The sequence below is a fragment of the Hyaena hyaena genome, unplaced genomic scaffold, assembly GCF_003009895.1.
Source record: "Hyaena hyaena isolate Hyena2069 unplaced genomic scaffold, ASM300989v1 scaffold_31, whole genome shotgun sequence".
Lineage (NCBI taxonomy): Eukaryota > Metazoa > Chordata > Mammalia > Carnivora > Hyaenidae > Hyaena > Hyaena hyaena.
The window spans coordinates 5,582,149-5,598,704 of NW_024080664.1; the positions used below are offsets into that span (position 1 = coordinate 5,582,149).

Consider the following 16,556-nt stretch of genomic DNA (forward strand, 5'->3'; position numbering starts at 1 on the left):
CACTGAAGTGAGTCGGCCTCTAAGATGGCAGCCTCCAGGGTGGGACACACTCAGCCTCCAGCAATTTGTCACAAGCCTCTTGTCAGCAGATGGCTCCAGCAGCTCCTGCTCTAGACAGGCTGATTTGGGGTTTGCCTCCCCCATTCTCCTTTTTCTCCAGATTTGCAGGTGGCTGTTTGCCCTGCACCCTCAGTTCTCAGGAAAGTCCAAGAAGGATCATTCTTTTTCCATGTGTCCAGCTTTCCCCTGCTTTAAGGACCAGAATGTTGACTTCTAAGCCAACATTGAAGAACTAACCCCTCCAAATCCCCAGATAACCAGGTTTACTTTTTGTCAAATCTCCTTCCCATTTTTATGACATCTTTATCTCTGGACTTAGAGACATTAGGAAGAGCAATTTGACTGATGATGGGAGCCAGGTGTCACCCCGAGGGCTTTGTATCTAAGTTCTCTTTTACATTTCTCTGTAGTCCCATACTTCTCTCCTTTTACAACTGAAGAAACACACCTTTTAACTCGCAGGACTTGCCCAAGGTCATGGGGTGAGTAAGGCGCAGAATTTAGAACAGAATCAGCTGCTGATAAGACCGACTGACTTCAGATGCCACATTCTTTCATGGACAGTCATGAATGGGCAGATGGATGGACAGATGGATGCAGAATTGGATACATGGATGGATAAATATATCTCAACAGAAGAGAGCTTATATTTAGTTCTATGGGTAGGTTTATGAGTTAATATTATATTTTGAACTTTTTCACAAATCACAACAAATCCTTGATCAAAAGTAATTCTTAAGGTGTTAAAATTATAATTCCAATCAAAATAGAGAGCAATCACACGGGAGAGTTGTTTTTAACTTGTAGAGGAAAAATGAAAATTATAGACCTGCTTCATGCTTCAGAGGGTCTGTGTGGACATGACACACAAAGTCAGTGAAAACAGGAATTCAGAGTCATGTTGGTGACTTGGGTACAAGACTGATTAATATTCCTGCAGGGCAACTAAACCGTAACTTTCAGGGCAATCTTGTCTAATGGGTCAGTTTTCATCAGGAACCCCCCCCCACCTCCCCCCCCCCCCCCCCCCCCCCCCCCCCCCCCCCCCCCCCCCCCCCCCCCCCCCCCGTCCTGAACCAACTGTTACTCAAACCAGTATATTCTCCAAGTCAGCTGAGCTTCTGGCATGCTCATTCGAATATCATTTAGCCTAAAACTAAAAGGTAATCGGATCACCTCTTTGACTTATTTCTGAGTGTTCAAAACTTTTCCTGACTATGATTTTTAATGGTTTTCTTAATGGTGCATAATAGGGGAGTTACCACAATAGAACAATCTAGAAGACTGCCTGCATCTTGCACAGTCTGGGGGTGGGTGAATCTCAGACCCGCTGGAACCAGGCATATTTTGTCCCCTGCTGTGGGTAGAAGAGGCCGTGTTCATACGCCAAGGGGCTCTGGCTAGGGGACTGACTTGGTGGTGGTGGTGAGGGGTTCTCTTTGCTTTCTATTGGAATTCAGCAGGTAGGGTCTAAACATGCAACCGCCCCTCCATCACACGGGCTGCAGGCTTCCAGAAGCCTCGCGCCTCCAGCTGGAGCAGGAGGGCACAGGGCATCCTGGATGTCCTACTTTCTGCTGCTAGGGGGTTCCTGTGGGAGGAACCCTGCTTTGTCTTCTGAGCCTTTTCTAGCCCCGGGTAAACAGCACCTTTCCCCACGCCCATCCCTTGGCTCTGAAGACCCGCAGCGGGGAGTTTTCAGCCTTGCCCCGCCCCCCAGAGATGCATGCGCTAATCCGATTGGTTCATTTTACTCGGGGGTGTGTCCAATGAGAGACCAGCTCCTCTTTCCAGGTTCTTCTGCGGGCCAGGCCTGGGGGCTCCTGTATTGCACTTTTCACCGGTGAGCAGGTAGCAAGGGCTGCCCCAGGGAGATCCCAACCTCTGTTCCCTGGGCCTAGGCTCTTCCTGCATCCTAGGTGGGCCAGGGAGGCCTGGCTCAGGGACTCTGCTGCCCACAGTGCAAGGGAGAGGAGTCAGACCCTCCATCCTGGACCCGGACAAAGGGAACCTGGCTTATAAGAGGGCTTGCTGGCATTTGCCCCATTTCAGGCTCTTCTCAGCAGCTGTAAAGCTATGCTTGGATCCCAGCTGGTTCCCGGTGTCCATTCTCAGTTGGATGAAATTTGGAGAAGCAGGGTGGTGAAGACGGAGCATCCAAAACATCTTGAAAGTTTCCATTATTTTTCCAAAGTCAGGACCCCAAACAGCAAGTCCGTCTGAAGGGAAGTAAACTGGTGATTTTTGAGCCGTTTGCATAACACATCTTCCCACAGCTTAAGGTTGGAGCCCAATCACAACAGATTCTCAGGAAGGAGAATTGTTTGTGCCACCTGCCTGTTAATGAGACTGGTGATTTCTTACTCTTGGAGGGAAGATGAGATTTATATAGCATAAACGTCTGAACATGCATGAAGTAAACTCAAACTTTTGAGCTGCAGAATCGAGTAGAATCAGAAAAGGCAGTGGGCCTTGTCTCCCAGGGCAGAGACTGAGTTCACTAACATTCTTGCTTACACTTTTATTGCAACCAGGGAATTCAAGAGAGCGAACATTATGTCTCTAGGATATGACATTGTAGTAGCTTTCTTTCATAAAAGTCTCTATAAAATGACCTTTGTCTCCACTTTCTTAAAAGAATCTGCCTCTATGGGGCCACTGGGTGGTTCAGTCGGTCATTATCTCACAGTTAGTGGGATTGAGCCCCGCGTCAGACTCTGTGCTGACAGCTCGGAGTCTGTGTCTCCCTCTCTCTCTGCCTCTCCTCTGTTTATGCTTTGTCTCTCTCTCTCTGTCTCTCAAAGATAAATAAATGTTAAAACAAATTAAAAAAAAAAAAAAGGAATCTGCCTCTAAAATGGACAGAGCCTTCAAAAGAAGCAGGGTGAAGGAGGGCACCTGGGTGGCTCAATGGGTTAAATGTCCAACTTAGGCTCAGGTCGTGATCTCACAGTTTATAAGTTTGGGCCTTGCGTTGGGCTCTGTGTTGACAGCTCAGAGCCTGGAGCCTGGTACAGAGTCTGCATCTGCTTCTCTCGAGTCTGCATCTGCTTCTCTCTCTGCCTCTACCCTGCTGTCTCTCTCTCTCAAAAATAAACATTAAGTAAATAAATAATAAAATGGACAGTGCCTTGGACTCATCGGGAGTGAGGAAGTCAAGGAGATAATCTCACTGGAATTGGGATGTAACTCAAGATGGACTTTCCTCCAAGATACACGCAGATCCAGCCAGCTTTTCTCCCTCGGGGTGGAGTTGGAGCTTGCCTGACCGAAGGTGGGTCTAGAAGGAGCCACAGCTTCTAGGGTCTTCTGCAAACCAGAGGTGAACTGCTTTCAGAGAATCAATGCTTTGACAGGGTGCTTAAGCCTTTGCCTCAGAGGACAGGTCTCCTCTGGATAGTTGTGCAGAGTAGCTTTGAACTGGATTTCTTCACACCCAGGAATTGCTGGGAGAACAGGCAGCCTTCTCTGGGCTGTTTCTAGCAAGCTCACCACGAGTATTAAACCACTCCTCTTAACTTCCTCGGGAAACATAAAATCTCAGAAGCAGCAGGAATGAAAGCAAATTCTTTCTAGGAAATCCCCCAACCGGTCAGTTCCTCCTCTCCCAGCCTGCTTCTTCTCAGAGTGGGCTCAGCTTCAGGTGCGCTCCCCCAGGGCAGGGCAGCAGGGGTGGGCGTGGGCAGCTCTGGGCTCTCAATCTCTCTCTTACTTGCACATCAGGATGTAGAAAAAGACTTTGATTGGCCGCCTGTGGTTACATGTCCTTTCGCGACCTGTCACCTGGGGTCAGGAAAACGGGCTACTCAGACTGGTAAGGGCTTAGTCATGTCATGTCTGTGATGGATACGAATAGGATCAGCCTCGTGATCCATATGGCTTGCGATCCCCCACAACGGGGGGGTTCTTTCACCAATAAAATGGGGAGGGGAGCTGGACCCCCCCGCTCTGAAAAAAGACCTCTCCAAATGTTAATGCCAGTAAGTACAAGCAGATGGGACCTACTAGTTTCTCCTGAGCACAGGCCTTACATAATCCCTCATTCCCACAAATATGAACTCAATCCACTGAGCACAAACGGGCACATAAATGTAAGCCAGCTCAAGACTGGCTTCAAATCCTTTGACATTTTTGTGGTTGTGATATTATATAGATACTTCAGACCTCCTCAGAATCCAAAGTATGTAAGAAGATATAGGGATGGATAGTTTAACTTAAGCAAATCAAGTCAAAAGCCCCCGAGGGCGCAGGCACACGGCTGCTTGGTGGCAGTGTGGACATTGATTGAAAGGCTGCCGGCATCCATTCTCGGACCATGTCCTGGCGCTCTTTTAAGACAAGAGCCTCCCAGCTTGCTCCCCTGATGAGATGGATGGCAGTGACAAATTGAGTCTGTACCCACCATAGAGACAGCTTGGGATTCATTAGCAGAATTGGGAGTTGAATAGAAATGCTAATTTCAGGACAACCGAGCAGTTCCTTCTGGCTGGCATTTTTCGTATTCCTCTGGAGGCTGTTGAGAAATGAGGAGGCTGGATGCTGAACTGTAAAGGAAAAGAAGTTTGATGTGACCCGGAGAAGGACATCAGCCTCTCCTTCCCAGCATCTTTTCCTCCCTGGGGCTAAACACTCCCTTTAACTGGAAGTTCCATTCTTAGGGTCACATTGAATTTTAAAGCTATGATATTGTGATTTATAATAAGATATAAGTATTTATTCTGTGTCCCTGTCCCCGGCACAGAGCTCTTAAAATCCTTAGAAATTTCCTAAGGGAGGAGAAGGATCAAAGTGTCTCTTGTTATGTTAATAACGTGGCTTTGCGGAGGCCCCTTGGGCTGGGGAACTGGCTGCCAGCAGAACTGATCTCTGGGGAGAGGAGAGGGGTAGAGATTGAGTTCAATCACCAATGGGCAATGAGTCAGTCAATCACACCTGTGTAATGAGCCTCCATAGAAACCCCAAGGATGAGGTCCCGAGAGCTTCCAGGTGGGTGAACGTGTGGAGGTGTGGGGAGGGGCTGCACCGGGAAGGGGCATGGGAGCTCTGAGCCCTTCCCCACACCTCCCCAGGGCGTCTTCTCCTTTGACAATAAACCAGTAATCTGGTGAGTAAAATGTTTCTTTCTTTTTTTTATAATAGTTTATTGTCAAGTTGGTTTCCATATAACACCCAGTGCTCATCCCCACAAGTGCCCTCCTCCGTGCCCATCCCCCCTTCCCCTCCCCCCCACCAGTCCTCAGTTTGTTCTCAGCTTTCAAGGGGGGAAATAGTCGGGGAGACGAGGGAGGCAAGCCATGAGAGACTCTTGAATGTGGAGTAAAATGTTTCTGAACTGCTCCAGCGAATTGGTCACACCCAAGGAGGGGGTCCTGGAAACTCCAATCCCTAGCCCGTCAGTCAGGGGCTCAGGTGACCATTGGGCTTAGGATCCACAGATTGGCTTGCGGGTCTGAGCCCTCATTCTGCGGGACCGATGCTCTCTGTGGGTAGCATCGGCACTGAGGTGAGGTGAGGACACCCGGCTGGTGCTGGGGCCTGGCTTAGTGATGCTATGGAAGAACCAGATACACCTTGGCACTGCGGATCCGAACCCTTTAGAACTTAATTCTTGCCACACATGCACTTCCAGAAAGCTGGAGTAGGCGTATCATGCCTCCCGATACAAACCTGGACACCATGTAGAAAAGAAACATACAAAGACTCTGAAAGGTAGAAAAAGGAGTCCAGAGCCCATTTCCTGGGCTCCCTTTTTGCCTCCTATATCCCAGATTTGGGCTGAAAAGCCAGTAACTTGGAAAAGGGCAGACAAACAGAAACCCCAACGAAAGCCTGTTTTCTCTGGCAAAGGACCAAGAGAGGGCAGCCTATTAAGATAAAAGAGTGGTCAATCAAGGCTCTACTCCAGCCAACACTGAAGAAAATAACTACAGCTCCTCAGTGCTCACCCTACTAGCAAGGGCAGAGTGCAAGGGACCCAGTCTCCACCCTGGCCAGGCTGTGAGACGCTCCAACACCTTGTCAGGAAGGTTTCAGAGAAGGTGGAGTATGAAGCCAGGGCAGAAAGGATGTGCTCTTACTTTATTTATTTGTTTACTTATTATTTACTTAGAGCATGCTTGAGAGTGTGAGCAGGAGAGGAGCAGAAGGAGAGGGAGAGAGAATCTTAAGCAGCTCTGCCTCCCACATGGGGCCTGATGTGGGGCTCCATCCCCTGAACCATGAGATCATGACCTGAGCCAAAATCGAGAGTCAGACACTTGACCGACTGAGCCACCCCAGCGCCTCTGATGTGATCTTACATTTAAAACAACTTCTTAGAATGATGCAATTCTTACTATTTTAAATTTTTTAATGTTTTTTATTTATTTCTGAGACAGAGAGAGACAGCATGAGCAGGGGAGGGTCAGAGAGAGAGAGGGAGACACAGAATCTGAAGCAGGCTCCAGGCTCTGAGCTGTCAGCACAGAGCCCATCGCGGGGCTCGAACCCACAAACCACGAGATCATGACCTGAGCCAGGGTCGGACGCTTAACTGACTGAGCCCCACAGGTGCCCCTCTTATGACTATTTTAAAAGCTCACCGGCTAGTTTCGGGCATCCCACGCAGCACTGTCAGTCGTGGGTCCCAGCATTCAAGCTCATGCGGACCCCGCCTTCCTCGTATGAATCCTCCTGCCCTTGAACTTCGGAGGACTTCTGCTTGAAAGCCTCCGGTGACCACAGAAGGCCAGAGGAAGCCCGGAGGGGAGGGGGACAATTGGCAGCAGGACCTGAGGGCTGCCTTTCACCTCTAGGAAAGGGGCCATCGGACGTTTTCTTCTCGCTTGTCCCACACAATTCTCTGGTTGCGGGAAAGGAGACAGGATTCAGGCTAGAATGCTCTCTCCGGGAACAAAGGAGGTGCATTGTCAGTGACTCACTCGCCACGGGAGATGGAGTGTCCGAGAGAGAGGAACTCTCACACTTATGTCACTTATGGTCTGTTGTGTTGACGCTCTTGTTCTATGACCCGCATGCGGCGTGGCTGGTGAAGAGATGGGCGTGAGAAGGAGAGCGTCGCGTTGTGAAGAGAACGCTGAATTCAGAGCTAAGAGACTGAGTGGCTGCTCCCATCACTGAGCAACTCGCCTCCTTGGGCAGGTCACTTCGCTTCGGAGCTTACTCTTAAAAAGCTGGTTAAATTAAAAATCTCAGAGGACGATTGTGAGACACAAATGAAGGAGAAACATGAGGAATGCCTTCCCCAAATGCCACGTTCATTCATGCTTAGACTCTTACAGTACACTTGATGAATTAATGGATTTACATGTGACAGCCATTGACTTGCAGATGACCCCATTCCCTCCTGTGCACATAATTGTTTTTCTCCAAGATTGCTCTGGCGGTCCCTGCTCTGAGCCCTCCACACCAGCAAGAGAAGCTTAATGGAGTCTGGCCTATTACATATTCCATGCTTAATGCTGACCCTCAAGTGAGGAGTAAAGAAAGGTCTTCATTCTTCAGCGGCGTCCCAAAGCCAGGAACATCAGTCTTTGGGACCATGCTCCATCAAGGGTGCTGTCTCCTCTCTGCCTTATCACACCTGTCTCCAGTACCAATACACACGTCCCGGCCTCTTCCATGGCCCAGGACCAGCTGCTGCCAGATGCTGTAAGGCCCTTTCTCACTTCGCCCGCTCAGTGTCTGTAAAAATAGTCCAGTTTACTTATGACACATTTTTCAGCACTTGCTTCTGCCCCTTCGCTAAAGAAGGCTCTTCAAGACTCCCTAGAGATGTCTTCATAGCCAACCTAAGGATCTTTTCTTAACTTAGACTTGCTTGACCCCCCTTCCAGCCTCAAAGAGACTAAGTAGCCTTGCCTTCTGGAAGCCCTCTCTCCGCTCAGGATGCATGGTTTCATGCACCTAGGTACCCCCCCGCCCCCCGGGCCACGTCTGTCACCTCTGGGGAATTCCATTGCCTATCGAGTGTACATGATCTCCAAGGATCGCCCGTGTCCTCGGCGTGCTTAGGCTTTTTCTACACTTTCTTTCTCGGGCAGTCAAATCTTCCTATTGTTTCAATTGCCAGATTCATGTAAAATACGTTGCAGAGAGCTGCAAAGATAAAAGAAATGCAACTTAGTTCACCAGGAAAGGCAGGAGATGAGGGGGCTATAAGGAAAGCATTAGAAAGAACTCAGTACCCAAAGAAATTTAGTGTAATTATGTTTGACACCCTTTTTTAAACATTCTTAAACTGATTGAAAACCAAAATATATAAGAGGCTATATTAGTCAGTTCAGGCTGCCATGACCAAATAACACAGACTGGGTGGCTTAAACGACAGAAATGTATTTCCCACATTTCTAGAGGCTGGAAGTCTCAGATCAGAGTGCCAGAAGATTTGATTTCTGGCAAAGCCCCTCTTCCTGGCTCGTGGACAGCTGCCTGCTTGCTGTGAGCTCATATGGCCTCTTCTCTATGAGTTCCAGGTGGGGACAGGGGGAGAGAGGGAGATCTGGTATCTCTGCCTCTTCTTAAAAAGACACCAGTCCTGGGGCACCTGGGTGGCTCAGTCGGTTAGGCGGCTGCCTTCGGCTCGGGTCATGATCTCATGGTTTATGGGTTCGAGCCCCGCATCAGGCTCTGTGCTGACAGCTAGCTCAGAGCCTGGAGCCTGCTTCTGATTCTGCGTCTCTCTATCTCTCTATCTCTCTCTCTCTCTCTCTCTCTCTGGCCCTCTCCTGCTCACGCTGCCTTTCTCTCTCTCAGAAATAAGTAAAACATTAAAAAAAAAAAAAAAAAAGACACCAATCCTATTTGTGTCCTTATGAACTTACTTAACCTTACGTGTCTCCCTAAAGACGCTTTATCTAAATACAGTCACAGTGGGGATTAAGGACTTCAAAATATGAATTTGTGGGAGACACAGTTCAGTCCCTAACAGAAGCCCACTATGCGTCCAGAGGCTGGAGCTGGTGTGTGGAATAAAGAGTATGTAGACCATGACCTGGCGGATGAGGGGACATCAGCCAGCACACCCCGCGGTGGGCAGGCGGCTCCCTCAGCACACGACACCCCTCTTTGGAGAAGTGAGACCCACCAGGTCTCACTTGGAATTTGGATTGGAAGCGAAATTCCAGTACATCCACACAAAGGATATGGAGTCACGAGATTTATTACTTCCAGGTCCCAGAACTGGGGCAGGGGGCAGTGAGCTGAGGAAGGACAGTCTTTGTCCCAGGTCACCAACGGGCAGAGGATAGAGAGGTGGTTAGCACCTGTTACTTACAAAGTGCTTGGAGCACAGGTCACTAACTTATCTTACACTTAACTCTAAGTGGTTATTTTATTTTATTTTTTATTTATTTTTAATTTTTAAATGTTTATTTCTGAGAGGGAAAGACAGAGTTGTGGGGGGGAGGGGCAGAGAGAGAGGGAGACACAGAACTAGAAACAGGCTCCAGGCTCCAAGCTGTCAGCACACAGCCCCTGATTCGGGGCTCAAACTCATGAACCGCAAGATCATGACCTGAGCCAAAGCCAGATGCGTAACTGACTGAGCCACCCAGGTGCCCCTCTAAGCGGTTATTTTAAAAGGTGCCCCTAGAAAAGTGCAGCGGGAATTGATAGCAGGAAACCTAATTCAAGCTCCTGCCTAAATGTCCAGACCATGGATGTGAGCAGGGCTGTCAAACTGTGAGATGCTTACCCAGCTTCTCAGAAAAACAAATGCCGTTTTCTTCAAAAGCTGCTTTCCGCATCACACACGGAAAACAAAAGTGGTATATCGAAAATGCCTAATATAAAAAGGAGCCACTAAAAATAATGCAAAAAGTTATAAGTAAAAGAATGAACAAAGGTATAGCAACTGAATACAAGCAAAGAGAAAGAGGAAAACATTACATGAAAGTAAAATCCAAGGAAACATTCATGGGACAAAGGACCATTTTTAATTACTAACAGAGTTCACAGTAATATACAACAGTTCTGAATCCTTTTCCTCTGAAAATATTATATCAAAATTAAAAGGTCAAATTGTTAGAAAATCCAGAAGCCTCAGCTAGAAATGAATCGGCTATGGGAGACGATGGGCCATGGGGTAGAATTTCAGTAGTGACAGTGTTCTGTGCACATACCGTGAAGCTAACATGCCCAAAAAGGAGTAAGATGATATTAAATTTTCATTATGGGAAGGATTGATCAAGATCTAGCAGACATTAAAGGGATTTTTCTGCAGGTCGACCATGAATAATTCAGTCAGGTCTTCTTTGTCTCCCCAACCCAGTCTCCGTGGGTGAACAGTATGGACTGGAACAGAAATGGGTGAGTGACACAGAATGGGTTCCTCTTTTGCAACTGAGGAACAATGCGATGTGATGGCCACTTAGCTTCCCAAAATATTGGGCTGTTGATTTTTATTTTTGGAAATTCCAAAGCTAGGTGCTTGTGAAGTATAAGTAACTTAGGTAGATTATAATACTGATGCAGAACATCACGAGACTTTGAAAAACTCCCTAGGAGAACATTTTAATTCAACAATAATTGTATTTTTAAAATTTTATTTTAGAGAAAAAGGGAGGGAGCAGAGGGAAAGAGAGAGGGACGGGGGGAGAGAGAGAGAGAGAGAGAGAGAGAGAGAGAGAGAGAGAGATCTTAAGCAGTCTCAAGTTCAACGCCAAGTCCAACATGGGGCTCGATCTCATGACCCTGGGATTATGACCTGGGCAAAGGTCAAGAGTTGGATGCTCAACAGACTGAGTCACCCAGGCACCCCAACAAGAAGTGTATTTTTGAGGGGAAATAGGGCAGGATTCTCCATTTCAGATTCATCTGTGAGAGAGGTAATCTCATGGGCATCAGTTTTTACCGTCACCAGGCAGAACCATGATAGAAAAAAGAACCTCACGCCCCTCCTCCCTCAGTGGAAGAAGGTTTGTGAGTCATCAGATGCGGCCTCTAGGGGAAATATTTGTACAGAGACGTCATTAATGTGAGAGAGGTAAATACTCCTTGATGTTCAAGACGAGGCAAACAGGTTTCCTCTGTTTTGCTTCACCTTATTTGCATGTTCCTATCCTCAGGGGTGAAATGCTTTACTTAGTTCAGTTTCTATGTACATTGGAATTGGATGTGTTTGTCAGTGAAGGCAGCTGGGGTACAGGGTTCAATTTCTAACACCTTCCCATCTACCCTGGACAAGCTCAGGACCTATCCCCCAGGGACACTAGCCAGCTGGATACAAAAGGACATTCTGTTAGGAGCCAGGCCAGTACGTGATGCAGGCTTCTCTGGTTAGACTGGAATGCAGAATTCAGCCTGGGACAGAGGGCCTCAGCAGAGTTCTTCACTCCCCCAGACTCTAAATTTTGGGACAAGTACTCTGTCCCTATAAAGAAGGGATAGAAATAAATGCAAAATTTGCCTTTATAAAGAGCTCCCCAAAAGGGGTGCCTGGATGGCTCAGTTGGTTAAGCGTCTGACTTCGGCTCAGGTCATGGTCTTGCTGTTCCAAGTTCTAGTTCAAGTCCCGCATCTGGCTCTGTGCTAACAGCTCAGAGCCTGGAGCCTGCTTCAGTTTCAGTATCTCCCTCTCTCTCTCTCTTGCCTCTTCCCCACTCATGCTCTGTCTCTCACTCTCAGAAATAAAAAAAACATTAAAAATATTTAAGAAAAGAGCTCCCCAATGCAGTTACTCTCAAAATGATGATTTTTTTTTTTTTTTAATCTGAAGCAAGCACACGGGGTGTAGTGATACATGCCATCCCAACTCACAGAGGCGGGTGTACAAAAGCAGAGTGATTCTTTCTGAATTTATAACGAGGAAGTTGCCTGGAACAAGATGGGATTTTCACAAGCCCCCATCTCTTCTCACCTCAACTAATCCCACTCATTGTCTCATTAAACGCTGCTACCAACGGCAGGGGAATCGGGACAGAAGCACAGAAATCGGAGGTAGTTGGGTACTTGGTGAGAGATGATATCCAGTCTCCATGGATACGGACCTGGGGATGAAGAGTCTGGGTCAAAGTCTCAAGCAGCAGCAGAGTATGAGAGACACACACAGAGATTGGCTCAAGAAGACCTAGGAAATTCTAAGAAAGTAGACACATCTGCAGAATGTTCAACCGAGGGCAGTTCTATACACTGGAATGCTTTACGACTGGTGGGAAAAGCATAAGCTATGAATTATGTGCACACGAGTTGTAGGCTATGACTCTGCTTAAAGCTTTAAAGGTACAAAGTTGGAGGGCCTTACAGTAATGGAAGGAAGCCGTGGCGCCCACCAATTAACCAAGCATGTGGCTTTCATGATGACTGTCAAGGGTAAGCACATGGCAAGATTTGGAAGTATTCCACATGTTTATGTGCTTCTCTCCCCTCTGTAGACAGATCTGTGGTTAACCTCACTCCATTCACAGACCTGCTGGCTCATCTGAGAGTCATATGGATCATTCGTGAGGAGCCCCAAGGGAAGGTTCATCTGTGACCTCACTTATCTCACTGGGATGATCAGCCAAGCTGGGATTTTTCTCACAAGGTGATGACTGATGAAGTTTGGGGGCAATGGTGGGTTCATGGGGTCCAGAGCCTATGGCCAAGAAAGAATTCTTCAAGATGTCTTTGGTGCAAAAAGGTGATTTTATTAAAGCACAGGGACAGGACCACGGGCAGAAAGAGCTGCACTGGGGTTGTGAAGCGTGGCTCCTTATATGCTACAGAGTTAGGAGGTACCGAGAAAGGGAAGTTTTCAATGAGTTTTCATATGCAGAAGAAGACTCACTGATTATTGGAGGCCTAGTTATTGTCAAGCTAAGGTTGTTTTTCCCTCTATCAAAACTTTAACATTTAGACAGTAGAGACCCTGGAGAATTTCTGCTAGCCTCAAGTACCTGTCAATGGGCTGCAGATTATAAGAAAATTTAATTTGGGGCACTTGGGTGGCTCAGTCGGTTAAGCATACAACTTTAGCTCAGGTCGTGATCTCACGGTTCGCGGTTTCGAGCTGCTGACAGCTCAGAGCCTGGAGCCTGCTTCGGATTCTGTGTCTCCCTCTCTCTTTACCCCTCCCCTGCTCTCTCTCTGTCTCTGTCTCTCAAAATAAAATAAAGACATAAAAAAATTTTTTTAAAAGGAAATTTAATTTTACCTGTAATTTCCTTGTTGGAGGGATGCTGTTGGGGCTCCGGGAAACAGAGTCCATAGGCTTCTGGAGATTAGGCTGTTAATAAGATTGCTTTTTTCTTGTAATTAACCAAGATATTTGTAAACTGATGGAGACCCACGTCCTGTCTGACTGTGATCTCTATCAATTGGCCATTTGTTTTCTTTCCTCTCCTTTGTCCTTGGACAGCCAGGAGAGCCTGAGGAATATGGCGCATATCTCCCCTGGGAAGAGGGGTGCGCTGGCTTGCACTTTGTCCTCAGCCTGCACCACACCCCCTCATCACTGACTACATACATGTCTGAACACTTCCAAGACTTCCAACCGTGCTCATGTCCTCTCCTAGTGACAGGCTCATCCACCCTGAGGATGCTGCACACATCAGGGCCAAATGGACCTCAGTGAACCTCTTCTCTGCTGTCAGTGTGGCGACCTTGCTGGTCACCCGGGCCTGCAGGTCATTAAACAAAATCCTTCCTTCCACTTGGCCCAGGTCCTCACTGTGGAGAACCTCAGGTGGTCATGTGAACCCAGCCGCCTCTGTCCATGGTTCTGGTGGGGAACTGATACACGGAGGGAAGTAGGGGTGCTGTGTGTGTTTACACATCAATAATCAACTGTTCTTGGCTGTCACTCCTCATGGTGGGGATTTCCAAGCTGTGCACCCTGAGCTGATGAGTTCCCCTTGCAGACCTACCCCCAGCGCAAAGGGAGATAGAACCAGGGAGCAGTGGGCTCTGGTCCTTTTCCACTTTGTCACGGAGCAGCTACACTTCCATCTGTGTTATACACAGCACCACTGCAAAAAACAAAAACAAAAACAAAAAAGCCTTCTCTTTAAAAAAGTTTGAGGGGCACCTGGGTGGCTTAGTCGGTTAAGCATCTGACTTTCGCTTAGGTCATGATCTCGCAGTTCGTGGGTTCAAGTCCCACATCGGGCTCTGTGCTGACTGCCAGCTCAGAGCCTGGAGCCTGTTTCAGAGTCTGTATCTCCCTTTCTCTCTGACCCTCCCCTGCTCATGCTGTCTCTCTCTCTCTCTCCTAGAAATAAATAAAAATATTTAAAAACAAACAAAACAAAACAAAAGTTTGAGAGGGGCGGCCTGGGTGGCTCAGTTGGTTAAGCGTCCGACTTTAGTTCAGGTCATGATCTCGCAGTTTGTGCAAGCCCCACATCAGGCTCTGTGCTGATACCTCAGAGCCTGGAGCTGCTTCGGATTCTGTGTCTCCCTCTCTCTCTGACCCGCCTCACCTCATGCTGTCTCTCTCTCTCTCTGAGAAACAAACAAACAGATTAATTAATTAATTTAAAAAATTGAAAAAGTTTCAGAGACTAAAAAGTGATTGCAAACCCGGCTTTGAGTAGCAGGAGGCAGAGAAATAGATGGCCCCATCTCCCAGGCACTAACTGCCCCATTGGTTGAATTTGTGTGTTCTGCCCCTTCTGACCTTGGACATTCGACTGGGAAGAGATGGGGCTCGAAGCTGGTCGGTCCACTACTGGAAATGAAGACCAGTCCGCCCACCCTTGAAACCGTTGTGCTACAGGAAGGTCCGAGTGTTCCCCCAAGTCATAACCCTTATGTTCCACTTGGAGATCAGTGATGTGCTAGTAAATGTTTAACAAGTAGATCTTCAGGGGGAAGAAAAGTCTTGGTTTGTAGCATTTACTGATTACTGTGGTGTAAGCATTCCCCATGAGGTCAGTTTCGATCTACTAGCCTGGCATCACTGAAAGCCCAGCTGGGAAGAGATTCGGTAGCACACTGTTACAGACTCTTTATAGCTTCATCTCACAGATACTAAGGGTGTAAATAACCTCAACGCAGAGATAATTAAGCTTTAGTCCAATATTGGGAAACACGTAAGTTCTGAACATTTGTTACCTTTGTCCTTAATATAATATATTTCATTGCACGTTTGCATCATTGAATGTATAGAATGGCTATCTTTGTGGAGCTTGCCAGGTCTTGGCGAGTCCCACAGTCGGCTCTCGCAAGCTGGGTGCTGGGTGGTACAGGGTCCAGGTCACCTCTGAGGTACATACTGCTAGGAAGTATTTGGTCAAGACCAAGCCATTTGGTCAAATCTCAAGATACTTAGTCTCCCTGGTCTGGGAAGCAGGGGCCCTCCGGGTCCTGCCGGCTGAGGTCTGAGAACCAGTAAATACTCCTCGCCGTGAATCTAAGGTGACCTGTTTCTGCTTCTTAGGAACATTGTAGCAGAAGCTTTTTCACAAATTGTGAAATGGACAGTTTTCATTCTAGGTAAAAAATAACGATAAGTAAGTTCTACAGTCTATCAAGCATCTCACTCATTCTTCAGTTTGAAAGTTGAGGAGGTTTTAGGGAGACTTACAGCGCCTTCTGTTTCCCCAGGGGACAGCACTGTAGAAGCCACTGTCCTTTGGTGAAAACAGGTCTCAGGGGGCCACTGGGTAGGTAGGACTAGAGGCCCTTCCTCTCCTGGAAGGAATTTTTACCAGTGGCTCAGAAAGGCCATCAGAAAAGATGTTCTTCCCCTCGGCTAAGGGATGAGAGGGAGTCTGGGACCCTTTGTAGAATCCCAGAGCTGGAAGCCAGGGTGGACTGTAGAGGACCTTCTCCACCCCAGCCCTGCAGAACACAAGGAGTCAGCTAGTCATCGGTCTTATAATTTGAAACCAACAATGAAAATAACAGCGGAGCCTGGAAAATCCGTATTTATTATTATTTCGTCTCACTTATTACTTAACCACCTACTAATTGTTTTGCTTCTCTGGAGGATTTTATGGTGGACTTGTTTCTAAGGCCAAGTAAGGACATCCGTTCAAGCTTGTGGCTGAAAGATACTGAATGTGAACACGGTTTGCTTTTTCTTAATATGTTAAGGGAAGGGTTGGGGAGTGGCTGGCTCCAAATTGGATCTCCAGCCTGAGGGGTTTCGCATTAGACCCATTGTTTATTCATGAGCTGTTGTTTTTTAAAACTATAAAGTACATCTATTGCCTTAGGGTGGTTCCATCATAGAAATTTACTAAGCAGAGCATCATGGGTCTCTTAAATTCTTAGATAATAAGAAAACAACTATTGGAGACCAGACCGGCTGTCTGCTGTCTGCGGTATGACCTTGACTTCATCATCCATAGAAAGGATTGCGGTGGGGCGGGGGGGGGGGGGGGGGGGGGGGGCAGCTGTCACATCAGTCACACTCCTGCAAATGCCCTTTAATTTCATAGCGAAGTGTGCACCGTGCCAGTCATGTGCATTTCATTTTGTTGAGCTCCCCCCTACCATTCCGAAATTCATTTAAAAATACTTAGATTGACTTTCAAATCCTACATCCCTATCTCATGTCCTATGCAACTCTA

At 47.4% G+C, this 16,556-nt stretch overlaps 1 long non-coding RNA gene across 1 annotated transcript; it reads right to left on the bottom strand.

Annotated features, from left to right (window-relative positions):
- Positions 1-1,130: 1,130 nt before the first annotated feature.
- Positions 1,131-7,339, bottom strand: LOC120229497. The gene is made up of 3 exons (XR_005527757.1): positions 6,642-7,339; positions 4,463-4,604; positions 1,131-2,279 (listed from the first exon to the last, which is right to left on the bottom strand). It is a non-coding gene; the product is annotated as an uncharacterized LOC120229497 (long non-coding RNA).
- Positions 7,340-16,556: the final 9,217 nt, after the last annotated feature.